Source organism: Lonchura striata, chromosome 2, assembly GCF_050655825.1.
Source record: "Lonchura striata isolate lonStrDom1 chromosome 2, ASM5065582v1, whole genome shotgun sequence".
In the NCBI taxonomy this organism is placed as follows: domain Eukaryota; kingdom Metazoa; phylum Chordata; class Aves; order Passeriformes; family Estrildidae; genus Lonchura; species Lonchura striata.
The window spans coordinates 145,310,672-145,326,167 of record NC_140704.1 but is presented as its reverse complement, the minus strand read 5'-3'; the positions used below and the strand labels follow the sequence as shown (position 1 = coordinate 145,326,167).

The 15,496-nt window shown below is 40.9% G+C and overlaps 1 protein-coding gene across 3 annotated transcripts in view; it reads left to right on the top strand.

Annotated features, from left to right (window-relative positions):
* Positions 1–15,496, top strand: part of TMEM65 (transmembrane protein 65) — a 100,313-nt gene extending 84,817 nt beyond the window's left edge. For 2 of the 3 annotated variants that reach the window (XR_014953045.1, XM_085572531.1), the window contains one exon: positions 1–15,496. This exon is cut by the window's left edge. The gene's annotated coding sequence lies outside the window, so the exon portion shown is untranslated. The other variant, XR_014953044.1, reaches the window with a different exon arrangement.

Below are 15,496 nucleotides of genomic sequence, written 5' to 3'. Positions count from 1 at the left end.
TTCCATGAGAAGAGGCCTCCATTCAACAATTCCTCTTCCCATCTAACTTGGTGGTAGATCTTCATGGTGCTGGGTGGCAGAGATGTGGTACAACCTTCTCCCTGTCATAGACAGGTGATAGAACTCTTGATTCAGCTGTGAAAATGCCTGTGTTTTTCATATGGAAATGAATGAAGCCAACTACAGCATTCCTGTTTGTAAAGGTTGGCTGAACCTTTTATCTGTAAAGAAAAATCCCAGTGATACAGGGAACAGCTGAAGAGATCCACTGGTTGGATACCAGTGCAAGAGGCAGTCCCAGTACACTGCCCTACAAGCAAATTCTGTCTTTAGAATATAGCAGAATCATATTCATTTCTTAAAATGCTTCTCTTGGCACATGCTTTTATGTTCCAGCTTGAGAATCCATCAGCTGTATGGTAATGTCCTGATGGATTTAGCTCTTCCTGTACCTTGGGGAAGGTTCACCATGGGTAGCAGAAGGAGCTTGAAGGAGCACACCAGGAATAACCCTCCTCAGTCACAGCCACCCAGCTTGAGGGAGAGTGGGAGTCTGTCCTGAAAGGGATGGAGGACAGAGGAGCCTCAGGCAGCCTCCCATTATGAGCTGTGGGTTTAGCATTACTTCTAGAGCAGATGGAATTTAATCTTTCAGTTGATACATGGACATTTACTTTCTGCTTAAGTCAGGTATATACCTCAGAAAGATTTATAGAGCTATTATTCTAAAGCCACTTGGTCACTTTTCCTTGCACAGACAAAACAGCCAGGAACAAAATATGCTTGGATGTTTTGGTAGATACATTTTTTGAGGAATGCTGTGGAAAGTTACACACCAACTCTGGGCTGCCTTCAAAATCTCTGCATTTTTTACTCTTTTATTGATGTCTCTGTTTTTTTACCACAGATATTGATTCTGTCAGTTCTGGTTCCAACCAGGCTGCATGTGGGAGAAAAGTGAGGTCTGAGCAGAAGGTTGACATGAAATGAACAGCAAAGAACTGCGCAGCTGTAGGAAGTCCAGCACATTCTGCAATGCTCTAAGTCTACATGTAATACAGATGCCAAAGCAATCAGACTTGGGGGACACCCAAACATTTAGGAATAGATTTAAAGTATATAGCCTAAAGACTGAAATCCTTTATTCTATGAATAGAAATGCTTTATCAAAATTTCTATAGATTGGACTTTTTTTCCACTCATAATAAAGCAATTTTTACAGCACATGCTGGGGGAATATGTAGAAATCCAAATTTTACTTGTCTCTGCAGTGAAGTTTTCTGCAGAGGAATAGACCAGATCTCCCAAGGCACGGGGCTTGATTATTTTAAATGACTGAACAGGAGCTAGGAAAAGATTAGACAGTTGTTTTGATAACAGCAGTACCTGCAACCAGAATAGACAGAGTGAAAGCTGTTGTGCAATAGATTTCTTGTTTATAGTTTCAGGTCATATGTTAATCAACACCTAAAAGACATAGAAGGAAACCATTTTTCAGGGCAAATCATTCATGAAAACCCTTAGGTCAGTTTTCAACTTCTGGATTCTCCAGAGATGGCTTTTCTCAGAGATGAAGGACCAGGCTTCAAGTACTGAATGAGGTGAAGCTGACCTGGTAGTTCCTTGTTTGCTGTATGTCCTACCTAAATGCCTAATGAAAAAAGCATTAAAAATTGTGTGTGCTCACCATGAGAATGTGTTGTGGTTGGCATCTAGCTTGAGTGGCTCCATCCCACCAATGTAGTACCCCTCTGTGCTTCTGGGTAGGAAGAGAGAGAACACAGCTTATGGTATCCAGCTTTTATGTCTCTATGCAACACACCACGTGATTTCAGTCATGAGTGAAATGTCCCCTGAGCCAAAGTTATCCCAGCAGTTACTGACTTTGCAAAATATTTTGAAACCAAAAATGTGAAACATATTAAATGAGTGCAGAATCTTCTTATTAAGTTGAAAATGAGGTAGTTCTTGGATGATCTGGCAGCACTAAATCCTAACAGTAATTTTCCTGGCCTGAAATGTTTCTTCCCCAGTTTATCTAGGTCACAAAAAAAGCTAATTCAATATTGCAGCCATGAGTACTCTGTCTGGGTGGATTAATGGACTGAACTGAGCTTCCACCTCTTCCCCCATGATACAGTGTCAAAGACCTTAGTCAGTAATTATTAATACTATTGGCCTACATTCCTGTCTACTTGGGATTGTATATATTTATATGTATAGATACATATATATGTATGTATAAATTGCTTTTCTGTAAAATTACCTTCTTCAGTTTTAGCCTGGTGAAAGGGTTTTTTTGACGTTTTCACTCACAGGCAGAGAGCTGGATCACAGGCCATCACAGAGCTAAGGCTCCTGGGCTGAACACAGCACTGCCTGTCTCCTCTAAATTTCAGCCTGATAGGCAGCAAAGCATTTCCTCCATGCTGAGCTTTTAAAAGGCAGGCAGAGAGATTTGGGCCTGAAAATCTGGATGGCAGCTTTAACACCCTTTAGGTTTTGCAGTCTTAGGGGCTGGCATAACACTGTGCTGGTTGGCCTAGGGAGAGCTGGGCAACTGGAAATGTTTCAGTGCTGACCACAAGTATAGTCAGTGAGGCATTCTCTCTCATTTCATTCCAGTGCTGTTTTCTACCACTATTCTTGCCTTTTTCCTGGAGAAAAATGGGCTGATCCCTCTGCTTGCCAAAGCAGTTGTCAGAGTGTTCCAGGACATGAGCATATGCCATAGGAGCATTTCACACAGCTACAGTGGATGGAATAGAGGATTCCTTGGGATGGAACAGGGTCTTCAATACAGCCACACAGCTAATATTAAATTTTCATTTTCATTAGTGCTGTAACATCCAGTGCTCTGTAGGGAAACAGTGACCAAACTTTACAGATGCCATTTAGTAACAATGAAGGAGGCCAACTTACTAAGTGCTGATCTTTGTGACAATTCACCTTCTAACATACTGCAGCTTCAAAAATGGAGAAAGCACGGGACCAATTTCCACGTTTCCTTGACTCTGACAATTATTTTCCTTCTGGAGGGCCTATATATACCACAAAGTTTTCAATAGGGATTGGGGAGAAGCTAAACAGAGGAATTTGTATAATACTGGAGGTTTTAGCAGGGTGTCAAATTGCTTGATATTGGCTTACTCACTTTGGAAGGTATTTACACTACTTGTTTATGTATTTTAAAGGACTGAACAATTAAATGCAGCCCTTGTGACACAGAAATAAATTCAGGTTTAATTTGATGAGGAAACAGGTGCTTTCTAGCACTCTTACTTCTTTCACCAGGGACATTGTTTAGGTACATTGAAAGTATGTTTAATTCATGACTGTTGTGTCTCACAATTAACTTCATAAATAAACACTCAAATGTCTGTAAATAGGAAGATGATTTATCATGAGATCAAAAGGCCTATGAAGAGCTTTGATATAGTCCTTGTATGAAAGAATCACCATTATCAAAATGCATGTTTGGCTGCTACTGCTTAGGGCAGCTAAATTTTCACAATCTCTATGGAGAATTGATGCATTTTTCAATGTTACTTATAATTTTCAACAGCAGACAGAACCATGCTTTGTCTGCTCCTGGGAGGGCAGCCTAAAGTCCTAATAAATACACTTTCTTGTAAACTGGACAGATTTTGGTCAATTGAAATACAGAGGGATACACCTAACAATTTCCTCAAACTCTTTTGCTTTATCTTTATTTTTTGGTCTTGTTTTGGAGTGACCTTGGTAATAACAAGTAAGTTAGGAGACAAGATTTTTTAAGCCTTATGTCAAATATGGCAAAGTTTGTGGAACTGCATTTGTCTGTTCGTCAGTGAGTTATTTCCTCCAAATGCTTCTAAAATCCAGCTTTTTCATCAGCTTTGACAAAGATAAGGAGCCTGAAATTTAGTAAATGCCAGTAAGTTTCAGAGAGGTAGAGAAGAGAGAAATCAGTCAGTCTCACCTCGCCAATAAAGTTGTCTGTGAGAGCTCCTTGGTTACGTGCTTGGTTTGACTCATCAGCATTCTGCAAGAACAAGAACATGGGGCAGCAGGAGTGTGCTGCCTAGGGCTTCTCTTCTGGTAGCTTTGGTTTTCTTCACCCCTGGAGCAAATTGAAAAATGATGTTTCTATCTTGTACTCTGGATGAGCACGACCTGCTTCAAAGAAGTCCCTTGTTCAGGGAAGGTTCTGTTACGGTGGGATACATCTAGCATTTACAGCACCCAGCTAAGAGCTAACTTGTCCAACAAGCAACAAGTGATGTGCCCTGGTAACACAGGTTGATTTTGTTGGCTATCCCAAGCTTTTATTGCAATCATTTTGCACACAGACTGACAATTTAGTATGACTTGAACAGCAACATGAATGAGCTGAATTCATGGACACATCTGTGACAGCCCTGCCTCCCTGATAACTGATGTGCTCATCACCCTTAGTCTGCGAGGTACTGAACTTCACTGAGCACCCTGCTTTCTCCCCATTCACCTTTCTAGGCCTTTCTTCCATAAGCACAAGGGCCCCCCTTTACCCCAGGATGCTGTAAGCCCCAAAAAGGGGCTTACACAAGAACAAGAAAAGTCACCAAAAGGACCAAGAAATGGTGTTTAAGTATTTCCAAAGTGGCTTAATATCTCTTTTGTCCATATTTTTCTCCCTAAAATTTGCAGGCTGTCAGGTCTCCAAAATGTGTTCATGCAAAGGAGTTTGGGCGCCACAGCTGAAGTTGTCATCATGTAATTCAGCTGAATCTGGTTTCTGGATTAGGGTACCAGAGGCCACCTCACAATGTGACTTGTAGAAAAGAAGCTCTGTGTTCCCTTTCTCCTTTGATCATCCTCCAGCCCCAGACATTTTTCTCCAAGAATTAAGGGAAGTCAGAAAAAAAGTCCTCTATTTCCAAGATCTGCACTGGAAAAGGTCAGCCTTTTCCTCCCTGTTTATTCTCAGCCTTATGTGTTCAGAGACAGAACATAAATTCACAGAAAAAGCTCATGCTTTTTCCCTAGGAGAATGGGGAGGAAGGATCAGCCAGAGCTCTTCCATGTCACTGGGCTCTCTCTATTTCACTATAGTCCCAGTCAGCTGCTCTTTCAAATTTTCTGTCCCAGCATCATGGCACAGTGGCTAAAGCAAAGCTCTATTGAAATGGTTGTGTTAGGTCTGGCCAGGGCACACAGCTCAGGTGAGGGGATCTACAGCAGTGTTATGAAGCTGAAGCATTTTGATTTCACTTATAATGCCTTTCCAAGGGTAAGTTTAGCAAGGCTATATTCCTTCCCTGCTTTCATCTTTCCTAATGGGATGTGAAGCCTGCAATTAGGACCCACCATAATTGTGGCCTATATCCATCAGGTCCATGAATGTGCTGTGAATAACACCACCAGTATGGGGTGGCTGCAAGTCAGCAAAGCTATTTCCAGGAAAAGAAATTTCCCCTTGCTCTTCTGCCCTCTCAAACTCTCCTCCCCAGAGCTCCTTCGAGTGGGGTGGCAGAGTGCTGGGACAGTAGCCAGAAATGCTGTCAGCTCTGCAGCTCTGCTCTCTGCCAAAAGCAAATCAGGAAACCTGCAGTGAATGCAGGAGCTCAGAGCTGACATGGAGAGCTGAAAGGACTTTGCAAAGCAGAGATTAGTTTCTGGCAAAGGATGTCTGACACTCATGAGCTATTAAAGCTTTTGGATATAAAAAGCACTGGCCTGTTTTATTAAGGGTGAGCCCAGCTAGATGGCTTTCTAGATGGGAACTGAAATGCTGCTGCTTTCTGAACCCATGAGTCAGTTTTATAACTCTGCTTAATTGCCATTTCTTTGCTTGCACTCTTAGTGCATCTGCTTAGGTCAGAGCTGAGTGACATAACTGGCATTTGTTACACATCTGGATCCTGTCACTAGAAATGAAGATATTTTTAGCCTGAGTTGAATCATTGCTATTATTAGATTTTTGGCTGGAGCTTCTGCTGTATTCTTCCTTCTTCTCCATCTTCTATCTTCTGAAGGTTTATTTGCTTTGTTTCTCCCAAAGCTCGCTAATGAGGATATTGTGAATTTATCACTGCTAATAGAGGAGAGAGTCTTGGGATTGCTCTGAATTTTAAAAGACAAGAAGAATAATGTGCAAACCTTTCTGTAAGAAACAACATCACTAAATTAATGGGGCGGGGGGGGTGGGGGTGGGGGGTGGGGGTGGTGGTGTTACTCTTAAATCTGTCCCCAGATTTTTTCTTACAGGTAGGGTCTAGTCTTGACTTCTTGCTTGGAGTAGGAAAAGCATAAAGGTAAGATAGATATAGATCCTAACCTCTTAAATGGTGAAAAATGAAACACAGGGGAAGTGAAATGATCAAAGATCCCTGAAGGCATCAGCACCACCACCAAATCCAGCTCTTCTCAGCTAGGAGTGAGGTTGTCTTGCCCTGTGTCTGAAGTTTCAAATTGTTCTTGCTCCCATTTTGCCCACCATTGTGCAGCCTTTTGAGAGAGCTGGTAGTTTGAGACTCTGCTATAGGGGAGAATAAATAAACTGATAACATATTTTATTTCCCATTTTTTAGAAGCAGATAAATTAATGCCAAAGTTCTTATTTAAGGTCTCTTTTTGGTGATAAGGTGTTAAGCATTCTCTAAATTGTCTAATTTAAATTAGTTGGAGGGGAGATCATTTTACTGTAACTGGTTATAATAATATGTAATAATATGTAATAATACATAATAATATGTAACAACAACAACAACATACACTGCTCAGGCATTAACAGAACAGGATTTTTCTCAAGATATTGCCATGCCATGAAGCTGCAAGCTGGGGTCCATCCCCTGGCTTTATGGCAGCCAAACACTAACAAGGAAACATGTGGGTGCTGTACTGAGATCATTTTCAAGGCAGAGGCACAACAGCTCCTTCCTTTTAGCAACTCAGCTCCGTGGCTATGTCTGAGCTGGTGGTCACTCAGGCTGGAGGGCAAGGAGAGAGTTCAGCAAGCCAGGCTTGCCACTCCCTCCTCCCACAGGGCATTTGGAGCCTGGTGGATAATTATGCAAATCCCCATGAGAAAGGGATTGAGCAGCATGGTGACCCTCAGAGCTGCCTGTTTCCTACCCTCTCTCCATTCATCAGGAGATACATCTGCCCTTACCAGAACCTCTGAGCAGCATGTATTAGCAGCTACAGCTGCAGGAATAGCTTCCCCAGTTTATGTTCAGCTGAGATGCAGTTGAGTTCAGTCCTTTCCTGCGCCTAGGATATGATTTCCCACAAAATCCTCAGAACAGAAATGAGGAAATTATCCTTGTGGAAAAGTTAATTTTCCTTCAGAAATTAGGAACCAAATAATTTGCTGGAGACACAGTTGAGTGCAAGTATGTTGCTGTATGTAGAAGAATTTTCAGAGCATTTTAAAGAAGACAGAACATTGAAGATGAGAGATGGTCTCCCTTGGTCTCACAGGAGACTCTCTGGGAGCTCCTTATGGTTTCTTTAGCCTCTGCATCTGCAGGCCCATGTCTGTCCAGGCTGCAGATTGCACAGGCCAGCAGAGGTGCTTTGCTGTGCATGGGCTGTAACAGACTGCAGGGCTTTATCCTGCTTCTCACAAGCAGCTCTGTGGCAGCTGCCTCCAACTCAATGAGCCTCCGTGCCAGGGCTCCAGGGTGTGCAGGATGTGGGTCACTCCAACATCAGCAGCACCCCAATCCATCATCCATCCTCTCAGAGCATCCACTCCTCTGAGCACAGGGCTATGATCTCCCCTTGACTTGTTTCTGACAGTAAGATTGAAATTGTTCTTCATAGGGAAATGATGAAAAATGACACCACAAAAGCAGTCTAAAATACCAGTCTTCCTTTCCAAAAGGCTGTTACAAGCAGAAAAAATAGTAGCACATAAGAACAGACCTGTTACTGACAGTCATGTGCTTTTGAATGTCTATGTTTGCAAAATTCAAGAGTAAGATTAACTAGATTAACAAGGACATAGTTTTAAGCAGTGTGCCTGCCTGTGTGTATATGTAGCTGTGTGCATGCTTGTTTTCAGGTTTCTAAAATCCAAAAGTAGCAGAAAGTAAGAAAAACCTTACAAGTTTTTGGGTTTACAACAAGGTAAATGCAGATACTTTTCTTCAATTCACATTTCTGCTTCTTTTGTTATCTGAAATAGACTTTTATTCCTTTATACTGTAATAGAAGTCTATAATCTTACCAGCTACCTGGACCAGAGAGGAAAGCACATTTGCTGCCATTCCTTATCAAATCCCAGTGGCAGAGTATGGAATTAGACTGTTTCTTGTGCCACAGCAGTCCTTTCAAAAAGACTCTTTCAGAAGGAGAACCCAACAGTGCATTACATGAAATTGCTTTCAAGGTGGGAAGAGCAAGATGTGCAGCTAAACCAAAGTGTGCTGCTAAACATAATAATAGATGTGGTGTGTTGGGTCACCTGACATAGCATTGCAATAACCATTTACATATACCATAACAATGCATCCCTGCTTCCCTAACTGGCCAGCATGAAAAAAAGATGTAGCTGTATCCTCTGTAAGACAGCTACACAAAAATAGATCACTCAATTTCATTTTAGTGTGTCTAAAATTATAAAAAGCTGAGCTGCAGGAGGGAGATTTCAGTTCCATTTCCCTGTATTGGAGGCAATCAGATTTCTGTGTCTCTGAAGTTTTGCTGCCCACTTACCAATTTCTCACACCCTACCCCAATCAGCTGTAGTATTTCTATGTGTGAAGATTCATGAAAGTTTGGGATTTTCAGCTGGTGTTTGATTATTCAGCACAAGAAAGCAGCTAGAGAGTTGAGAGTTGAGAGAAGCCTGAGGGCATTTGGGACTGAGCTGTGACCTGACAGATTCCAGATGCTTACACACAAATGCATCATCTTACTGTGGGTCCTGGTTTGCTAGAGCAGGGAGAGCAGGCTTCTACCCAGAGCTGCAGCATGGGAATAGAAGGAGGGGCAGGAGAGTAAGTGCTGAGCTAACCCTGCACACAGCTGGAGAAAGCAGGTTTCATGAGCTCTCTCACAAACTTTGTTTCCACATAGAAAAACGACAGAAGAATTTCAGCCAGTCTTGAAGAGAAAATGTATCTTTATAGTGCTATTGTCTATTCCTCTGTCCTCCCAGAGAACCCTCTGGGAAAGCAGCAGACTTTTTTAAGTGCCACACATCTCAGTACCGGGAGCCTTGGCTGGCCCTGGGTGGCTCTGTTTTGGATCTCTGAGCTCTCCAGTGACCTGATGACCACATTAAACACGAGCAGGGACACACCAGCTCCTGGTCCTTCTCTAGTCACACAGCAAGCCCTGGCCGGTGACCTTGAAGGGTCACCTGGTCCAACAAGGGAGCCTTGATGCAATTCCGCAGCCCCTGGCCTCATCACAGCTTGAAAGCCTTCAGTGCTGGGACTCCACCACACGCTGCAGAGGCTGTTACAGAGCGTGATCATTCTCACTGTAAAAATGTGTTTGTTACATGGAGATGAAACCTCTTCTTGTGCAACTTGTACCTGCTGACCTCCTCTCCTTGGGATGCCTTTGTGAAGACACTCCCATCCTCTTTGTAGCTTCCCTTTAACTATTCAAATAGTATGATGAGTCTCCCTCCAAAAACTGAGTTGTCTCTTCTTCAGGGTGAAAAGAACCATCTCTTTCCACCTTCTTTCACAGGGCAGGTTCTCCAGCCCTTTGAACATCTCTGTGGCTCTCCTTTGGACCCTATCCAGTCTGTTCATGTCTTTTTTGAATTGTAGGAACCAGAACTGGACATAGTAGATGATCTCCAAGCACAGGTTCATCTTTAACTATTGTCCTTGCTTTTGTTGTTATCCCTTTTATGACATTGTCATCCATGTACAGCTTTTCATACATAAGAACTGTAAATGAATATAAGAATTTGAAAAAAGGTCGACTTGGAGTTTTGAAAGTTTGCAGAATCTGGGGAATATTCAGTACATAATCCCTCAGAAAGTTTAGGTGAAAGGTTATTGTTTTTAGCTGTGAAATGACACTTCAGAATTAGAGCTGTAATGGCTGCAGTTTTAATCTTAATGTGTGGCTTTAAAAGATGCACATAAACATTTGCTTATAGTCAGTGTCAAGTAGTAACTTCTGAAGCATCTTCAGGGTGGTCTTGATAATGCTTAAAAATACACTCATCTCCATTGCAGAAAAAGAAGGGTGAGTTACTTGTGACAAAGCAGGAGAAAGCACAGAAATGCATTTTGAACTTGTGAAATAGCTGAATTATAAGCATCCTTTTCATAAGAAGTTAGGATTTGAAAATGTTCCTGAGAAAATATTTTTAATTGATGTGTCTTGAACGTGTTGACCAAGATCCTGTTTACTATAAAAGGCCATAATCATGCACTTAATGAAAATACATGAGTTTGGAAAAGATATTTTCTCTCCTCCAGTCAGTTCCACATTTTTGCTGCTGCAGCATCTTGTAAAGCATTTCAGTAAGGTTGAATGTCAGGTTCACTGCTTGTCTCTAATACATACTTTGGTGTTTCAGTGCTGAGACTTTCTCTAATTAAGTTATTTATGTGGCATAGAAAGCTTGTTCACCAGATTTTTTTTTTTTTAAATAGATAAATTAATTAAATCACTTGCAACTTTGGCAATTAGTTAGCATGCAAATTGAGATGATCCTCAGACTACAAATTCACCACTTCCAACTCTTCTCTGGCTTTTCCTAGATCTTTTAATCATCAGGTTGTGCAGACAACCCTCTTGTGCTTCTGCCTCTGCCTCTTTCTTATTTCAGTCTTTGAGGTTTTTTTCCCTGGTATTCACTTGAAATCTGATGTCAAAGTGCTGCGATGCTGTTAAAGTTACCAGTGTAGCAAATAAACACCAAGGGAGGTTTTCTCTCTGCAATAATGCAGCCTCTAATACATCAATATGTGGAATATATATATATATAAAATACATCAATGTGTGTAGATCAGGTCACCATGTCTCCCAGAAATAGAGTACAACTTGAAACAGAACTGAGAAAGGCAAAAGAACAATCACACTGCTTTAGAAGGAAAGACTTTAAAAGGGACTTCAATCTGGAATGAAAATGAGAGTGGATATGACAAAAGAGGAAAGGATTAATTCCTTCTCACAGTCTGTGCCACAGGTAGAACCCAGCTAAATTACTAGGTCATAGGTTCAGAACAAAGAGAACACACTGGTTAATAGTGCAATTTCCCAGTTTGGCTTCTTAAAGGAGGTCAAAAGTAAAAACAGGCTCTGAAAGGGAATAGATAAACTGACACAGTAATGAACTATGGGCAGGTATGAGACATGGTTATCTGGGTGAAGCATCTGTCTAAGACATGATCAAAGCACAGTTTAAAACCATTAAAATCATTTCAGAATGGTTAATTTGAACTTGCTCTACTCTGGCTCTGAAGACTGAATGCCCACCAGCAGTGGAAGTGCTCCACGAGCACGACTCAGATTTTATTTCAACTGAAAAGCTCAGATCCTGTCCAGCAACACTTGGGGACACAGACTGAAGCAGAATAAGATAATTAAGAAACTTTTTTCTGAAGTGCTTAGAGGTGAACTGTGACACATGTGAAGTCTCACCGTTATACAGTTATGGACAAAGCAGCATGACTTCAGTGGATTCACTTTTCAGATGAGGAGGATGGAAGAAAAATTATCTCCCCTCATTAGTATTCAGATGGCATAAATGCATGAAATGCACTAAGTGCACCTAAATATAGAAAATGGCCTAAACATACAGTAACACTGTGGAGCACCCATAGAGGTACTCATAATGACCATGTGGAAAACAGCCTTTGAGTAAAAAATTATTTTCACTCTCATGGTTGAAAAATGGGTTTGGTTTTTAAGGCTGTCACCAAAGTTTCAAATTTTGTACCTGCAGGGACCTGCTTTCATGATATATGTCTCTCTCTCTCCATCCAACAGCAGAAATTTGAAGGGTCACATAAAAGCATTCACTGATTAACAATTGACTGAGGTTTAGATCCAGGCTTAGAAATTCCCTTCTATTAAAACAATGCAGCACAAAAAGTTTCCTTGCTTTGATACACCAGAAAAGGAGAAAGAAAACAAAGGAATGTTGAAATTATGAAATTTGATCCTATTTGATATAAAGATATTGCTGCTGTTCATAGTTACTTTACCCCACATGTTCTTGGAGCATATAAAAAAAGTGTTTGAAATGTAAAATTCAGAATATATGTAGTAAAGCATGTTTTCCTCAGTTGACTGGCTCCTAATGCCACAGTGACAATGTAGGAAAAAAGCTAGATATTTATCCTGCCTTGTGGTTTCTTTTTTTCTGGGTTTTTAGTGGGCTGCAGTGACATCTATTAGTTGATGAGCAGTTATTTCTCTCTAAGCATCACTTTTTTTCTAGTGAGGGTAAATTGCATGGTTTGAGATATCAAGAATTTGTTAAGTCTTCTGATGTTGAAGCTTATGGTGTTGGTCCTAGTTTCTGGTTGATGTTATTTAGGAAGTATTATTTCCTGTATATTTATAATAGTAATATCACCCTTTTTTCTGTTTTTAAGTCTCTCCTCCATGATAGGAGAAATTGAAAATACACCCAGAACACAATGTACAGGCTCAAGCAGCAGTAAGCAAACAAAGAGATGTTAAAATATTTATATGAAGTCTAGGAAGAATTATATCAGGGACTGAATTTTTTTTTTTTTTTTTTTTTTTGGCCAGAACAAAGATTTTTTAAATGCAGTCATTCACTTCCACCTCACCTGGGAATGTTCTTGGCAATGTGCATTTCTAAGAAACATAAATCCTTATAGGAATCTCACTGGATTTGCTCTTAATTTGCCGACCAGTTACCATGAAAATGATATGCAAGTAGCAAGCTAACATTATTCAGTTGATTACTATACATAATTTTACATTAAATTGATAGTGTTTCTATAGAAATGTTAGGAAGTGGGCACAACATATGAACAGCTAGATTAAAAATAATCAAAGATAACCATCTTAAGCTTCAGAATTGTAATTCAAGCACCCAACTTGTTGTAATAAAATGGCAAATAAAAGCAAATGAGAACAGACCACAAGGCAGACTTACAAAACTCCAGTCTGAATCTTAGTGAGCAATCAGTCAAAAAAGCATATTAAAGATTGCTGATGAGAAGCAGTATGCAGAAGAATAACTGGCTTGCCAAAATTATTTCTGTTTTGTACTTTTGTAAAAGTAATCACAAATGTTATTGTTGCCAGGAAGGAGGGAGAGCATCAGCATTAATTTCACGGGGACAGAGCTGTTTAGATCCACAGGTCGTGTCAGTTCACTTCAGTCTCTGGGAGTGAGTAAATCTATTTATTTTTTTCCAGCTTTTTCACAGAGACAGATCAATTCAAATCTTAGCACATATCCCAGCTGAATTCTGTAATAGTTCCTCCAGGTACTTCTGGAGGTTCTTACTAATTTGTTTTATGAGCACTACCAGGAAAACAACTATTCTCTCTTGTGGAATCCCAGGGCACCAGGAATATTTCTCTGTCTGCTCTGGGGTGTCCTGACCCCCAGGGGAGCACTGACTTTGACCCTCATTCATGGAGAAAACTTCCAAAGCCTCGAGGTAAACTAGAAACCACAAGTGTGAAACAGATTGTAGAGATTGTAGAGAGTAGTGTAGTATGTCACATGGGTGAGAAATTTAGGTTTTAGGATTTTTTGTATGTTGCAGATGAGTTCAAGATGGAGAATATAGGGTGTTGTCTTGAGTTCCCTTCTTCTTTCTTTTTCTTCCTCTTTCTTCTTGGATTTAGGTGGTGTCTTGTAATTGGGTAGAAAAATCTGCATTGCAGGTCTTTAGGGGTCAGTTATTGGGTTAGAAAGGAAAATAATTTAGGTGTCACTTCTTAATTGGGTAGCTTAGTTTTTGATTAGACTTAAAAAGCCTTGTAACATGGGATTGTGAGCCATTTTTGTGCTGTTTTTCCTGTATGCAGTGTCTGGTGCAGACAATGTGCTGAAGTTTTGATAAGATAACAATAAACAGAAGCTGAAGACCGAAAAAGTCCAATACATCTCTCATTCCTGGCACAGAACTGCTCCAGGAGGGTCTCCCCTGCCAGGGGAGCCCCCAGGGAGTGCCCAGCTTGGGGCCCGCAAACTCACACTCACACTCACACTCACACTCACACTCACACTCACACTCACTGCTATTTTGTGGGTGGGTAGCAGTGCCATAGGCAGGGGAAGGACTCAGACACAATCCAGTCATTGCTTCAGCAGATCCATGGTCCTTTTTCTCACGTTGGAGACTGTGGAACATGGGATTCAATTGGATTTTCCTTGATCCTAACTCAGACACCAACCCGTTTGGAACTGTTTCACGGCACAGCCGTCTTGCAAAGATGTATCATCATACATCACGAAACTGAGGCAAAATTATTCAGCAGCCTTTTAATGCTGGAAGTAATTCTTCAGGTAAATTCAGCAAGTGATCACAGCAGTAATGCTCTTTTCAGTCTGCCTGTAACAACAGCCAATATTTTTGCAAACCCTTTCCTGCAGCTTTTGGTAGTACTGCTGGATGGGAAAGGCCAGAGGTAACAGCCCAGCCTTGCAGCAGTTTCACTGTTCTTGGTGGTCTTGCATACATCAGTGAAAGCTGCATGCCTTAGATCCTTGAAAATGTGGGTCTTGGCTTTTTGCAGTAAGAATCTATAGTTTCAGTTGAATTAAATTAAAAATACATATCTAATTACATCCCTTCCCTCTGTCTGTTTCCCCATCTTTGCAAGTCACATACACACCTTTTAATGCCTTTTTGGCTGTGAAGTCCTGTGTCTAAGTCAAGTAGATTAATTCTACCACTGGAGAGATGGAGGGAGGAATCCAGCCTGACCTATCTGGCCTCTGTGCTGCCCCTTAGCTGCTCATCCATCCTCCATTCTTATCCTGTAAGCATGTTCAGAAGTCCAAATGAGAACTATGGTTAGGAAAAACAGGATATGTTTTTATGGGTGATTGATAGAACTGCTTTGCCTAAACAATCTATTCAGACAAGTTGTTTGTTTCCTGAGTCATGCTGGCTGCTGAGATGTATAAAAGAACTTCAAACTATTAATTACTGAAGAATCAGTCAAACTGAGAATTGAAGTTCCCACAAGAGAGACAGACAGCAAAGAGAAAATAATAAAGGAGCTGCACGTCCCCTGTTGGTGCATGTGTTTGAAAGGAAGATGTAAAAGGGTTTTATATTAAGAATAACACAAAATTTCCATCCCTTCATGTCTGATCAGAGGGACTGCTCCAACTCTTGGCAGTTTGATGCTTTTGTCATCTGAGTACATTCAGCCCTACAAATACACAAAATTGGCCCAAACAGAGGCAGCATGCAGAGTGACCCTGCCTTTCTACCATTTTGGCTTTATGTAGGAGAAAGAGCCTTTTTCTAAACTGTCAGCATGTTATTGTAATTCATTGTCTGCATAAATATATTCTCTGCTGGACATTCAACATTTCTAAGAAGGAACT